Raw genomic sequence first — 13222 nt, forward strand, 5'->3', positions numbered from 1 at the left:
TTTTTTTTAAAGAAATAAGCATTCAAATAGCTTGCCATACATTTGTTGTACAAAAACCTGTTGTTACAGGAGATGCTATGGTTTGTAAATGATGCATTTCATCTAGGTTTAAAAAGTCTGCCAAATATTTTTTTAAAAATCCAGCTTTACAATTCTATATTAAAGTGGAATTATAGTACATTTTAAATGACAGGGGAGGCAAATCAATTCTAGGGGAAGTCTTAGATGGACTAAATTAACTTCTATTACAAAGAGCATAGCCACACTGTGTTGGTTAATGATCCAAAACCATCCCAAATGGGCATTGAAAAGTCAAGTAGCAAATACTTTCATAAGAATAATACAATTACATCTTCTACTCGCACATAGCTCTACAGTGAGGAAAGCAACTTCTCCAGAATGTTTTTCATGCAATTACAGGGTCCAGGATGTGCTCCTCTTGAACAGTAGCAGTAAAATTTGTCATGATCACTTATGATTCCACAGTGGATTTTATTTCTGTATGTTATCTTTGCCCTTATTAAACTAAAATATTTACAGACAATATTTTTCTTGTAGCTTCCTTTTTCCAAGCATATTTTTTTTTTTAAAAATCAGTATACACTAAATAGGCATAGTTGATTAGCAGATCCTAGAGGGTCAAGTGCAATACATGCATACACACAAATCTAAAGAAAATGTTAGTTTTTGCTAATGAAATTTTTGTATATAAAGGAAATGCAAAATCGGTGTGATCATGGGCCAGGAACATCCTACACAGTCTTATTTTAGGTCAGCAAGAAACTATCCATTTAAAGTATTCATACTTCTGGAAAGTCCCTAAGTGTAGCATGTCTGCATTTCATGTCTATTTACGTCTCAGTAAATCTGGATCACTTGTTTAGTTTGCAAATAAAAAAGGGAATTTTCTCTGACTCCCCACAACTTCCACCTGGAATCAGAAAGCCAGGCTGGGCTCTTTCCTATTGTGCATGGTCACAAAGATTCAGTGTGAATTAAATAGGCCAAATTCTGCCTTCAGTTACATCTGCACAACTTTTTTTTTTTTTAAGTGGGGTTTGCTTGGAGGTAAATGAGAAGAATTTAACTCTGGCAGTAAAATGTAGTTAATTGTGTTGCTGCATGAGAAATGGTACATTGCTCAAAGCTGTTTTGTTTACAGTGCTACTGTGTAAAAAGTAACAAAAACTGGAGTAACGTGCATAAATGTGACAGACAAACCTGCTTCCAGTGAGAATGAAGTGGCCATCTTTTGTATACAGAAGTCACTGTTCATAGCAGACTACCACTTTGCTCAGTGTATACAGCAAACTCAATTTACTCTGCTGTCACTGATGAGACAAAATTTAAATCAGTCAAAGGGCATCCTTGTTAGTGAATAAAGACCAGCCCAATGTTTTCTGCTTTGCAAAATGCTAGTTATGAGTTTGGGCCAAGTTCTTTTGTTGTTATACCAGTCAGCAGCGGCTCCAGGCCCCCGCACTCAAGCATGTGCCTGGGGCAGCAAGCCGCAGGGAGCGGCCTGCCGGTCCCTGCAAGGGTGGGAGTCAGGCTGCCTTCGGCGGCATGCCTGCGGGAGGTCCGCAGCTTCGGTGGCAATTCGGCAGTGGGTACGCCGAAGCCGCGGGGACAGTGGACCTCCGGCAGGCATGTCCTCTAAGGAAGGCAGCCTGCCTGCCGTGCTTGGGGCGGCAAAAAAGCTAGAGCCACCTCTGATACCAGTGTAAAGTCAACCTAAATCTGGTGTGTTTACACCAATGTAAAGCCACTGTACTGGTAACTTCATTCACTTATATAATTACTCTAGATTTACCACAGTGTATGTCAGAGCTGAGTCTGGCTTTACCTTAGCATTTTTCCTATAAGCAAGATCTCCTTATTTTGTAACAGTTTCCAATTCCACTGACTATATCGCCAGAATTGTCAGCAGGGCTTGGCTTAACAACCACTAGTGGGGCCAGTTTTTCAAAAAAGCTCAGCATGTTGGATGCTGAGTTCTTGAAAATCTGACCATCCCTGGCTCAGTGAGAGTGGCTGATTTTAGTGTGGGCTGAGTAATCTTCAATATAAAGCACTTAGAGCTGTTTAACCACTTGCATGATTTGCTATTCTAGTCTAAACTTTGTGGCTAGGTCTGCTTCGTGCTGTGACATTACTCCCGCAAAAGATTAGGGAGCAAAACATTCCTAGTAACGTGCCACTGATCTCTCGCTTTGAGGTCTCAGGCAGCTCTTGTAGAGATTCTGGATACAATTAGAACCTCCATGTTTTCATGCAAGGTGGGGTGAATGCTACACTAATGGAGCTGATCTGCTAGGTTCCCTCTCTGTGCATTTGTAGGTGAGAGAAATCAACCCTAGCAGTGATTTCCTAGCAGTCACACACTGCAGGTGGGAGCATGCTTCTCAGCTGCAGAAGCACTAGCTCTGCTCATGCTAACATGCTAAAAATAGCAGGTAGCGTGGGTAGCAGCTTGGGGTAGCTGCTTGAGTAGGTACCCAGGGGCTACTCAAGTGGCTACACTGCTATTTTTAGCGTGTTAGCTCAAGCAGAGGTAGCATGTGTCTGTTGATTTGAGCCAGCAGGCACACGCCAATCTGCAGTGTAGACATACCCAAAGAGTGAAGTTGGATTAAAGGGCAAACCACTCCTGGGGTGGCAGCCTGATGTTTCTGTGGTACTAATTCAGGGGAATGTAAATATACATCAGAAGTGGTGCACCACAATGGCAGGCTTTGGAACTTCATTCACTGACTACCCTACTTGGCTAAAGCATTTTATATTATTATTTCTGTTTTCCCCTAATGCAGTCTAGAAGGGATCACTTAACATCTCATTAGAGCCTAGAGACAACACTACCAGTGAAATGCTCTATGCTAGTAATGTACTGGATGAGGTCACCTCTGACCAGTCTTCAATTTCTGCCTCCATATGAAAGGGCAGATTGGGTAATTTACCAGTTTGTGACAATCACCTCTTCTCCACCTGTTGGATAAATCATCCCTACTGTAAATGACTGATACCCGAGGCTCACACAAACATTTATTCTGAAGAGCAATTCTTTGCCTTTGGCTTGCAACACATGCCAACTCTTTTCAAAAACTTTCACAGGAGAAGATGCCCCTAGCTCCTGCTGGAGCTTCTTATCCACATCTATTATACCAACTGATATACATATATTTTCAGGAACAAAATCTAGTGCACACATTGCCATAGGGTGACCAGATAGTAAGTGTGAAAAATCAGGACAGGGGCTGAGGGGTAATTGGCACCTATATAAGAAAAAGCCACAAATATCAGGACTGTCCCTATAAAATTGGGACATCTGGGCATCCTACATTGCCAGGAAGTGCTCAGTCTGATTTTTGCACAGTGGTGTTCTCTGCCCCTTTAGTTATGGAAAAGAATTTTTTTTTATGGGCAAATAAATGACTAGGTATTCCAGACTCTCAACCTTCCTCTCTGCAAGTATAGCCATCCCTGGTAAAATAGCCTGTTAATGCCATGCTATGTGGAGCTGTTTTGTAGGAGCCCCTTGATAAAATATTAGAGCGCATCACCATTCTATAACACAGGGGTCTATAACCTCTATGTTAAAGGGTATAGACCCTCATAACATTTTTAATTAAAAAAAAAAACCTGACCTTTTCTAACTTCTGTATCTTAGATAGTTGGTAGCTCCGTACTGGCAAAAAGTCTTGATTAAATATTTGAAATTGCCATATTTTCATATATGCTCTTCTATTATAAACATAATAACAGAGATCAGGTTTCCCCCCTTAAATTCTTGTACGTGTTTAATACACCATTTGCAATTATTTAATTATTACATTTTTGCGACCAGTTTTACTCTATAGTTTACATTTGTCATTTACAGTTATTTGCAGAAGGTTATTGCAAAAATTGATTATGTAGGCAGATTACATTGTCCTTAACACAATCTTGGAAAAACATTTGTTCATACAAAGAAAATTACTTTAAAAATCACCTGCATGCAACATAATGTGGATAAACACAGGGAGCTCACAATCTGCTTTGGTCAGTTATGTCATTCATTATCGGTAAAAACCACCGCAGATTCTCTCATACTTACATTACAAAAGGCAGCAAGGTTCCACACCTTATATGAGTAAAACAGTTGAGTGACCCCATAAGGAATTAAAACATCACTCATATTTCTAAATATGGGTTTGGTTCTCTTCTTTTCAGAATTTTCAAAATAATGTATTGTCTTTCTGACTTCCGTCCCTGCCAAAACTGTAAGCAGCAATTTTAACTCTGACTTTCTTCAAAACCAATTTGAAATACTTGATCAAAACACTATGCAGGGTTTTGAATATTTAAGTGAATAATATCCTCTAGGGACTATGAGTTCTGGGAAATGTAGTTTTGGGGTAACATTTCATTTTGATAAAGGCACACTATCAATTTAAAATATTTTAAAAAAAGCAATTTCAACAATATTACAACAGTAGATAAAATTGTTTAGACAGAAAAAATTTAACTTTACAATGCCCCTTTAAATTAAGAACTACTATATAGCAACTGAAGTCAGACTATTATTCTCCAAATATACCTAGGTTTGGATTTATTTTGATAATGTAGTCCATATTTTCATTTATTTTGATAATGTAGTGCATATTCCTGTTTCAGGAAGAAGGACTGCTCCGCAGATATGGGGTCCACCTATCGAAGGGGAAGAGCATATTTGGCTACAGATTGGCTAACCTAGTGAGGAGGGCTTTAAACTAGGTTCAACTGGGGCAGGTGACAAAAGCCCACAGATAAGTAAAAAACATGGAGACCTGGGAGAAGGGTCGGAATCTGGGGGAGGAGGGAGTGTGGACTGTTATAGCAGAAATAAGGGAGAGACAAGACAGACTGAGCGGAGGGGGGGGGGGGGAATCAAATCGGTATCATAAAGGTCTATATACTAATGTAAGAAGTATGGGGAATAAACAGGAAGAACTCAAAATGCTAGTAAATAAACACAACTATTTCATACTTGGCATCATGGAGACGTGGTGGGATAATATGCATGACTGGAATATTGGTATAGAAGGATACAGCTTGCTCAGGAAGGACAGGCAGGGAAAAAAGAGAGGAGGTGTTGCCTTATACATTAAAAATGTATACACTTGGACTGAGGTTGAGCTAGAAATAAGAGACAGACTTGTTGAAAGTCTCTGGGTAAAGATAAAAGGTAAAAACCAAGGGTGATGTCATGGTAGGGGTATACTATAGATCACCAAGCCAGGAAGAAGAGGTGTATGAGGCTTTTTTTAAACAACTAACAAAATCATCCAAAGCACAGGACTTGGTGGTGATGGGGGACTTCAACTACCCAGACATCTGTTGGGAAAATAACACAGCAGGGCACAGATTATCCAACAAGTTTTTGGAATGTATTGGAGACAATTTTTTATTTCAGAAGGTGGAGAAAGCTAATAGGGGGAAGGCTGTTCTAGATTTGATTTTGACAAATAGGGAGGAACTGGTTGAGAATTTGAAAGTGGAAGGCAACTTGAGTGAAAATGATCATGAAATGGTAGAGTTCACGATTCTAAGGAATGGTAGGGAGAACGGCACAATAAAGACAATGGATTTCAAGAAGGCAGAGTTTAGCAAACTCAGAGAGTTGGTAGGTAAAATCCCATGGGAAGCAAGTCTAAGGGGGAAAATAATTGAAGACAGTTGGCAGTTTTTCAGAAAGATATTATTAAGGGCACAAGAGCAAACTATTCCACTGCGTAGGAAAGTTAGAAAGTATGGCAAGAGACCACCCTGGCTTACCCAGGAGATCTTCAATGATCTAAACTCAAAAAAGAGTCCTACAAAAAGTGGAAACTTGGTCAAATTACAAAGGATTAATATAAACAAATAACACAAGTATGTAGGGACAAAATTAGAAAAGCCAAGGCATAAAACAAGATCAAACTAGGTAGGGAGATAAAAGGAAACAAGAAAACATTCTACAAATACATTAGAAGCAAGAGGAAAACCAAGGACAGAGTAGGTCCATTACTCAATGAGGGGGGAAAGACAGTAACAGAAAATGTGGGAATGGCAGAGATGCTTAATGACTTCTTTGTTTTGGTTTTCACCAAGAAGGTTGGTGGTGATTGGAGGTCTAACATAGTGAATGCCAGTGAAAATGAGGTAGCATCAGAATCTAAAATAGGGAAAGAACAAGTCAAAAATTACTTAGACAAGTTAGATGTCTTCAAATCACCAGGGCCTATGAAATGCATTCTAGGAGCTGACTGAGGAGATATCTGAGCCATTAGCAATTATCTTTGAAAAGTCCTGGAAGATGGAGACATTCCAGAAGAATGGAAAAGGGCAAATATAGTGTCCATCTATAAAAAGGGAAATAAGGACAACCCGAGGAATTACAGACCAGTCAGCTTAACTTTCATACCTAGAAAGATAATGGAGCAAATAATTAAGCAATCAATTTGCAAACACCTAGAAAATAATAAAGTGATAAATAACAGTCAGCATGGATTTGTCAAGAACAAATCATGTCAAACCAACCTGATAGCTTTCTTTGACAGGGTAACAAGCCTTGTGGATGAGGGGAAGCGGTAGATGTGGTATATCTTGACTTTAGAAAGGCTTTTGATACTGTCTTGCATGACCTTCTCATAAACAAACTAGGGAAATACAACCTAGATGTAGCTACTATAAGGTGGGTGCATAAGTGGTTGGAAAATCATTCCCAGAGAGTAATCAGTGGTTCACAGTCATGCTGGAAGGGCATAATGAGTGGGGTCCCGCAGGGATCGGTTCTGGGTCCAGTTCTGTTCAATATCTTCATCATTGATTTAGATAATGGCATAGAGAGTACACTTATAAAGTTTGCAGACGATACAAAGTTGGAAAGGGTTGCAAGTGCTTTGGAGGATAGGATTAAAATTCAAAATGATCTGGGGATTTTTAAGAGCAGGTTGGACAAACATCTGTCAGGGATGGTGGATATAATACTTAGTCCTGCCTTGAGTGCAGGGGACTGGGCTAGATGACCTCTCGAGGTCCCTTCCAATTCTATGATTCTATATGAGGAGAGCATACAAATTTTTAAATAAGGAAAATTCTTAGTGTAAAAACCACTTGACTTTTCATGATTAAAGAAATAAAACCAATCTTATGGATACTGCAAAATTCCAGTCAAAACATTGTCAAAGACATAATGACATCAAAAAGTCAAACAATGGACAAGCTGAATGTCTTCTGAAAATGGCAAATTGCTAATGAGTTATAGATTACAGAATATGTGCATAAATAAACGTTATACATGTAAACACAAAGTATGATTTTGTGTGACTCTACACACATGATGGACCTGATTCTCTTCTTAGGCTATGTCTACACTGCATACCTTACAGCAGCTGTAAAGTCTCCTGTGTATCTGCTCTTTGCCGGCAGCAGAGAATTCTCCTGCCGGCAAAATAAAACCACCCTCAACAAGCGGCGGTAGCTTTGTCGGCAGAGTGCTTTTTGTCAGTGGTTTTTGTTTGTTTTTTCACACCCCTGACTGACAAAAGTTTTACCGACAAAAGTGCAGTGTAGACATAGCCTGAAGCTGGTGTAAAATTTGGTATTTGTAACCCTGTAGGCTTCCCTGGAATTACTTATTCCCAATTTAGAGAAAGGTGAATCAGGCTCAAAATAGTAGTATATACTCATGTTCAAAATGCAGGAATTGTTAATATAACTAATATTGTAAATAATTGAAAGCTTATGATGGAATGTTACACCAGCTTTCATTATAGAAGCTGTTCCCCTCTCCTGCCATGTTGCAGACGCCAAGCAATATTCCATCCATGCTCATTAAACAAAGATGGGCCTAAACCAAAATCCTCAAATCTAGGTCTCAACCAGATTTGAACTTTGCTGCGTAATTTCATCTCTACCAATATGTGTTATTAGTAGGTATCAGCTAACATCTATAGTAGTCAAAAAGAATAAGCCAGGCCAACATTTTCACTCTCACAAACTAAAATGGACATATTATTTTTCCTTTCTTGGTATCAGAAGAAAAGGAGGAGTGGAGAAGAAAAGATGGAATGAAAAGAGTGGGCCTTGAAGGAAGAACAACAACAACAACAAAAAATGGAGCTGCCATGTAATTTTGAAGTATACACATATTATAAAGCATAAGAAGGCTACAAAATTAAGGTTCCTCTCAAGGGAACCGGTAGTTTCAGACACCAGCAAGTTTTGCTCTTGCCTTTTTTTTTTTTTTTAAATATCAAAATTCCTTCATTTTGAGTAAAACCTGTTAAATGAATAATCATTATATATATAAGCTGCAAAATAATTTTAATGTAATAAAAATTGACTGAAGAAGTCTTGCTGTTTGGATTTAGCTCTCAGAAAAGGTGCACTGAATGAAGCAGGCATCCTGTGGAAAATATAGTATATGATCATGCAATTAAAGACTGTATCATAATGCATAGGCACAAGTGGGGAGAATTAAGGTTGCATGAGACACTTTAATTCTGATATTTTCTAACTTTTGAGTTCTTGACTTTGCAATATTAATAATGTTCTTTTAACAGTTTTTTGTGCATAGTTTTTGACCCTTGCCTGGTGTCCAAGCTGTGAATGATATCTTTAAACTGTGTGTCAGCTCCTCAGATTATGTAAATCATGGATAGCTATGCTGATTTATAGCAGCTGGCCCATTATATTTAAAACACCCTTTGCTTTAACTTGCATTAGCCATTTGTGAATTTCTCGGATACTTCCTCGCAACTGGCATATTTTAATTCATATATAAAAAAGGTAAAAAGACAGAATATAATTGAGATTTTTATATAAAAATGTGAAAGATAAATGTGGCCCCAGGAAAGTGCCACTGAAACCAATCAGTGGATGGGCTCATTTGAATACAAGTGCTGGGTCTTCTCCCAGCTCCAGTTGCTAGGCAGATTGGGGTTTCAATAACAGTTAGAGTTGGCCACGTTTTATCTTTCTTTAAAAAAAAGCACATTTACGACGTCACCTAGATCCCATTAAAGTCAGGGGCAAACGTTCATTGCCTTCAGCATGGGAAGAATCAAGCAGGCCACTACAGCACAGTTTAATTTAAAGTAAGATAGAAGGGGGAAAGTAGCAATAAAGGAGCATCCAGGAGGTGACTGACGTAGTAAATAAAAGTAAAACTATGTAAAGTGACGAAAAGATCAGAAAACTGCTCTATCCTATGGAGAAATCCCTGGGAGGGGACAGAGCAACAGGAAATCTCTGCAAGGGAAACTGGGATTTCCTAGGAATCGTCCCACTGAAGGGAGATAGGGGATTGTGGAGTTTAGATGGGACTAGCTCTTTCCAGGGATTGTGGAGTCAGTTGACCCTTCAAGCAGCAGCACTGGCTTGGCTTTTATATAGCACCATGGTGAGACTAACAACCTTTCAATTCCTACACTGCAATCCAATGGGTCTGCAAGGGACATGGACATGGCTATCTGTCTGCCGGGAGGCCACCCCACAGACATGTGCAGCTGGGATGTTCTGCACATTTAGTGTTCAGCGGGCATTACAATCTATCCAAAGTAGCTTCAGTCTCTGGACCAAATGCTAGACACTTTCACTTTCAGGGTTTGAACACAGGGATTCTAACCACCAGGCTCCCAGGAAGGTAGCTGGGGAGGGAAGAAACAATTTTCATGGTCCCTTGCCACCCTTCCAACTCAGAGAGATTTGAACTTGATAAACTGGTTTCCAGAGCCACACAATTAGTAGTATGTGGCTAAAATAATGCAAAGGATGCTCCAGCTTGTTGATATTAACTACAGACAGCATCGTATTTTCATCTAGTTTGTACAAAGGGCTCTAAGAATGTGCAGAGACCAGCTAAGAAATGAATCTGTGCCAATACGTGAGAGAATTCAAACATTTCTTAAGAATAGTTGTAAACAGCTGACACCTTCAAACTCTTTATGCAGATAGCCATGTTAGGCTGGGTCTACACTACCCGCCTGAATCGGCGGGTAGAAATTGACCTCTCGGGGATCGATTTATTGCGTCCCGTCGGGAAGCGACAATCGATCCCCGAATCAACGCTCTTACTCCACCAGCGGAGGTGGGAGTAAGCGCTGTCGACGGGAAGCCGCAGAGGTTGATTTTGCCACCGTCCCTACAGCGTGGTAAGTCGGCTGCGATACGTCGAATTCAGCTACGCTATTCACGTAGCTGAATTTGCGTATCTTAAATCGACCCCCCACATAGTGTAGATGTAGCCTTAAACTCCTTTATTAGTTTACCTCTCAAATTCTTCTCTCAGTCGTTAAAGTGAATCAAAATAGGTGGAAGTGCACAGCAATACTGGTCACAACTCTTCAAGTTATAGGGTAATGGGGCATGACTTCACTAGGTGGCCATAGAAGCAGCAAAGGAGAGAATGGGAGCAAGACAAGAAATGTACTTGAGTGGCGTTGTGCTCAGGCAGACCATAGCCAGCTGCATGAAGAAGGGTGTGTGTGTAGGTGGGTGTGTTTCAGCAATGGATGGAGCTGGGTTGGTGTGATAAATGAAGGGACACCCAGCCAGCTAGTTAGCTATAAAGTCCCTCTTGGTGGCTGTTCTCTGCTTGCTTTACCTGTAAAGGGTTAACAAAGTTCCCCAGGTAAAGGAAAAGGAGTGGGCACCTGAGCAAAAGAGCCAATGGGAGGGCTAGAACTTTTTAAAATGGGAGAAAAAAACTTCCCTTTGTTTGTGTGTTGTGTCTCTCTGGGAAAGAGAGAACAGAGGGCAGCAGGAATACTGTGTAATGCTAGAATCAGGTATAAAAATCATCTTCCATACCTAGAAGAAATTATTGAACAGGGCATGTTTAAATAGGCACAATTAGGTTTTTGTTTTTTGTTTTGGCTGGTGGATCTCCTCTGTGCTAACCCCAGATGCTTTTGTTTGCTTGTAACCTTTAAGCTGAACCCCCAAGAAAGCTATTTTGGGTGCTTAATTTTTGTAATTATTTCTTTTAAGATCTAGCAAAAAGCCTAAGTTCCAGATGTATTTTTTTCCTTTTTGTTTTTAATAAAATTTACCTTTTTTAAGACCAGGATTGGAGTTTTGATGTCCTCAGAGGTTTGTGCATGTTGTTTGATTAGCTGGTAGTCACAGCACATTTCCTTTGTTTTCTTTCTCAGCTCTTCCCCGGGAGGGGGGTGTGTGTGAAAAGGCTTGAGGGTACCCCACAGGGAAGAATTCCCAAGTGCTCCTTCCTATGTTCAAAGGGTTTTTTTTGCATTTGGGTGGTGTCAGCGTTTACCAAGCCAAGGTCAGAGAGAAGCTGTAACCTTGGGAGTGTAATACAAGCCTGGAGTGGCAAGTATTAATTTTTAGAATCCTTGCAGGCCCCCACCTTCTGCACTCAAAGTGACAGAGTGGGGATTCAGCCTTGACAGTAGGTGTTCCATCCCCATTTCTATAAATGTAAACGTCACCAAGATGGAGCCATCTTACTGATTCAAAAACAAGAATGCGGGACAATGGTGGGACTGGACCAGGAATGTTTGAAGTGCCTGATGCCATTTCATGCAATGTAGAAGATTAAGACTGTTCCAAAGATAGAGTTTTGTATAGAATCTTACTTTATGTGCTCCCTGAGGGGAAAAAGAGCTGCAGGCTCCCCCATTGCCACTTGAAAGGTGGACTGATCTTTCCCCCATTACTGGAGAATGGATGGATGTCTCCTAGCTGTGATATTATGACTTCCCTCATTATGTTTTGCTGCTCCATCTACTGGCAAGAGGCTGGGAGCCTCAGAAACGCCTTAGCCAAGTACCATCCCCTTCAGCAGCTCCCACTTCAGAGTCCACTGCCTGGGGAGACCTCATTTCATAAGCCAGGAGAGGGATAAGGGGAGGAGCGCTTCCTCTGCATATAGTAGAGGAGAAGCAGCTGTACTCCTCTGAGCTGTCCCTGGCCTATTTGTTACAGTGGGTCCCACTGCATGATTGTGGAAAGCTATAGTATGAAATGCACTTGCTAAACTCTATCTCTTTCATTTACTTTAATTTAATGCTTAATTTAAATCAGACTATTTTTAATCTACAAAAATATTTGTGGTTTTGCTAGAAATTGTGCTGTTTTGTACTTGGTAATAGGCATTAACATTTAGCAGATGGTTGCCTCATTAAGATAAAACAGAAACAATGAACTCTTACAGCACAAAAAGGTGAAGGTAGACAATATTTACTGTTTGTTCAGCATCTCTGTTTCGTTTCAGTGATTCTGAGCAGAGAATGCTAATGGGTCTGATTCTGAGCTCACTTAGGGTCCAGTCATGGGATGTGTGAAACCACCACCCCACCTCCTGACTACCGTGGGAGTTGAGGATGCCCCACACCTTTCAGGGTTGCGTTCTTTCACTGCTGATGTGAAACTAGAGTGAACAAGAAGAGAATCAGATCCCATGTGCCAAGGGCCTGATTCTCTTCTCACTTGCAATAGTGTAAATTAGTAAGTTAAATTTGATTTCTGTACACACAAATAAAATCATGACTAACCCAATGGCATAAGGGGAGGAGAATAGGGTCTCTTGTGTTTATCTACTGGCTAGTTATGATTAAAGCTGCCATGAATCAAGATACAAAATCTGTGAGGACACTACTATAAACTCTGACCTGCCAGAACCAGTGCTTGTACATGTGAGGGGTCCTTAGCATTTCTAGAGCCTACGTTTCAGTTTGGTTATAGTTTAAATTATATATGCCCACCCATTAACTTGCCTGTGTCTCTGCTTTTTCAGAACTCAGCAGAGTTCCCCTCCAAGGGGATTTCTACTTTAAAGCTTCGTTTAAGATTAGAAAATCACATGACCACCTTTAGATATTTAAAAATAGGAATAAAAAAGGTCAGTTATTCCTAAAACAAACACAATATTTGAAGCAGTATAATATTTTAATAAAATTAAATCTAAGTATTGACAAAGCATTATGCATATACAGTACATACTGTATTTAAAGCCTATGGACCTTAACTCAATTTATTCTAGTGTAGTCAGCTGTGGACACAAGATTACTTGTTTTGTAATAAGAAAGTTTACAACTGTACTTTAAAGTGATTTTACATATGTACATATGTATATATACATATATCTATACTCACATACATGTGTAGCTATATACACACATATTTGTATGTATATACATCTATATTACATATACGTATATATGTATGCACACACATATGCACATAGATATGTATGTGT

Source organism: Trachemys scripta, chromosome 11 (assembly GCF_013100865.1).
Source record: "Trachemys scripta elegans isolate TJP31775 chromosome 11, CAS_Tse_1.0, whole genome shotgun sequence".
Taxonomy (NCBI): Eukaryota; Metazoa; Chordata; order Testudines; family Emydidae; genus Trachemys; species Trachemys scripta.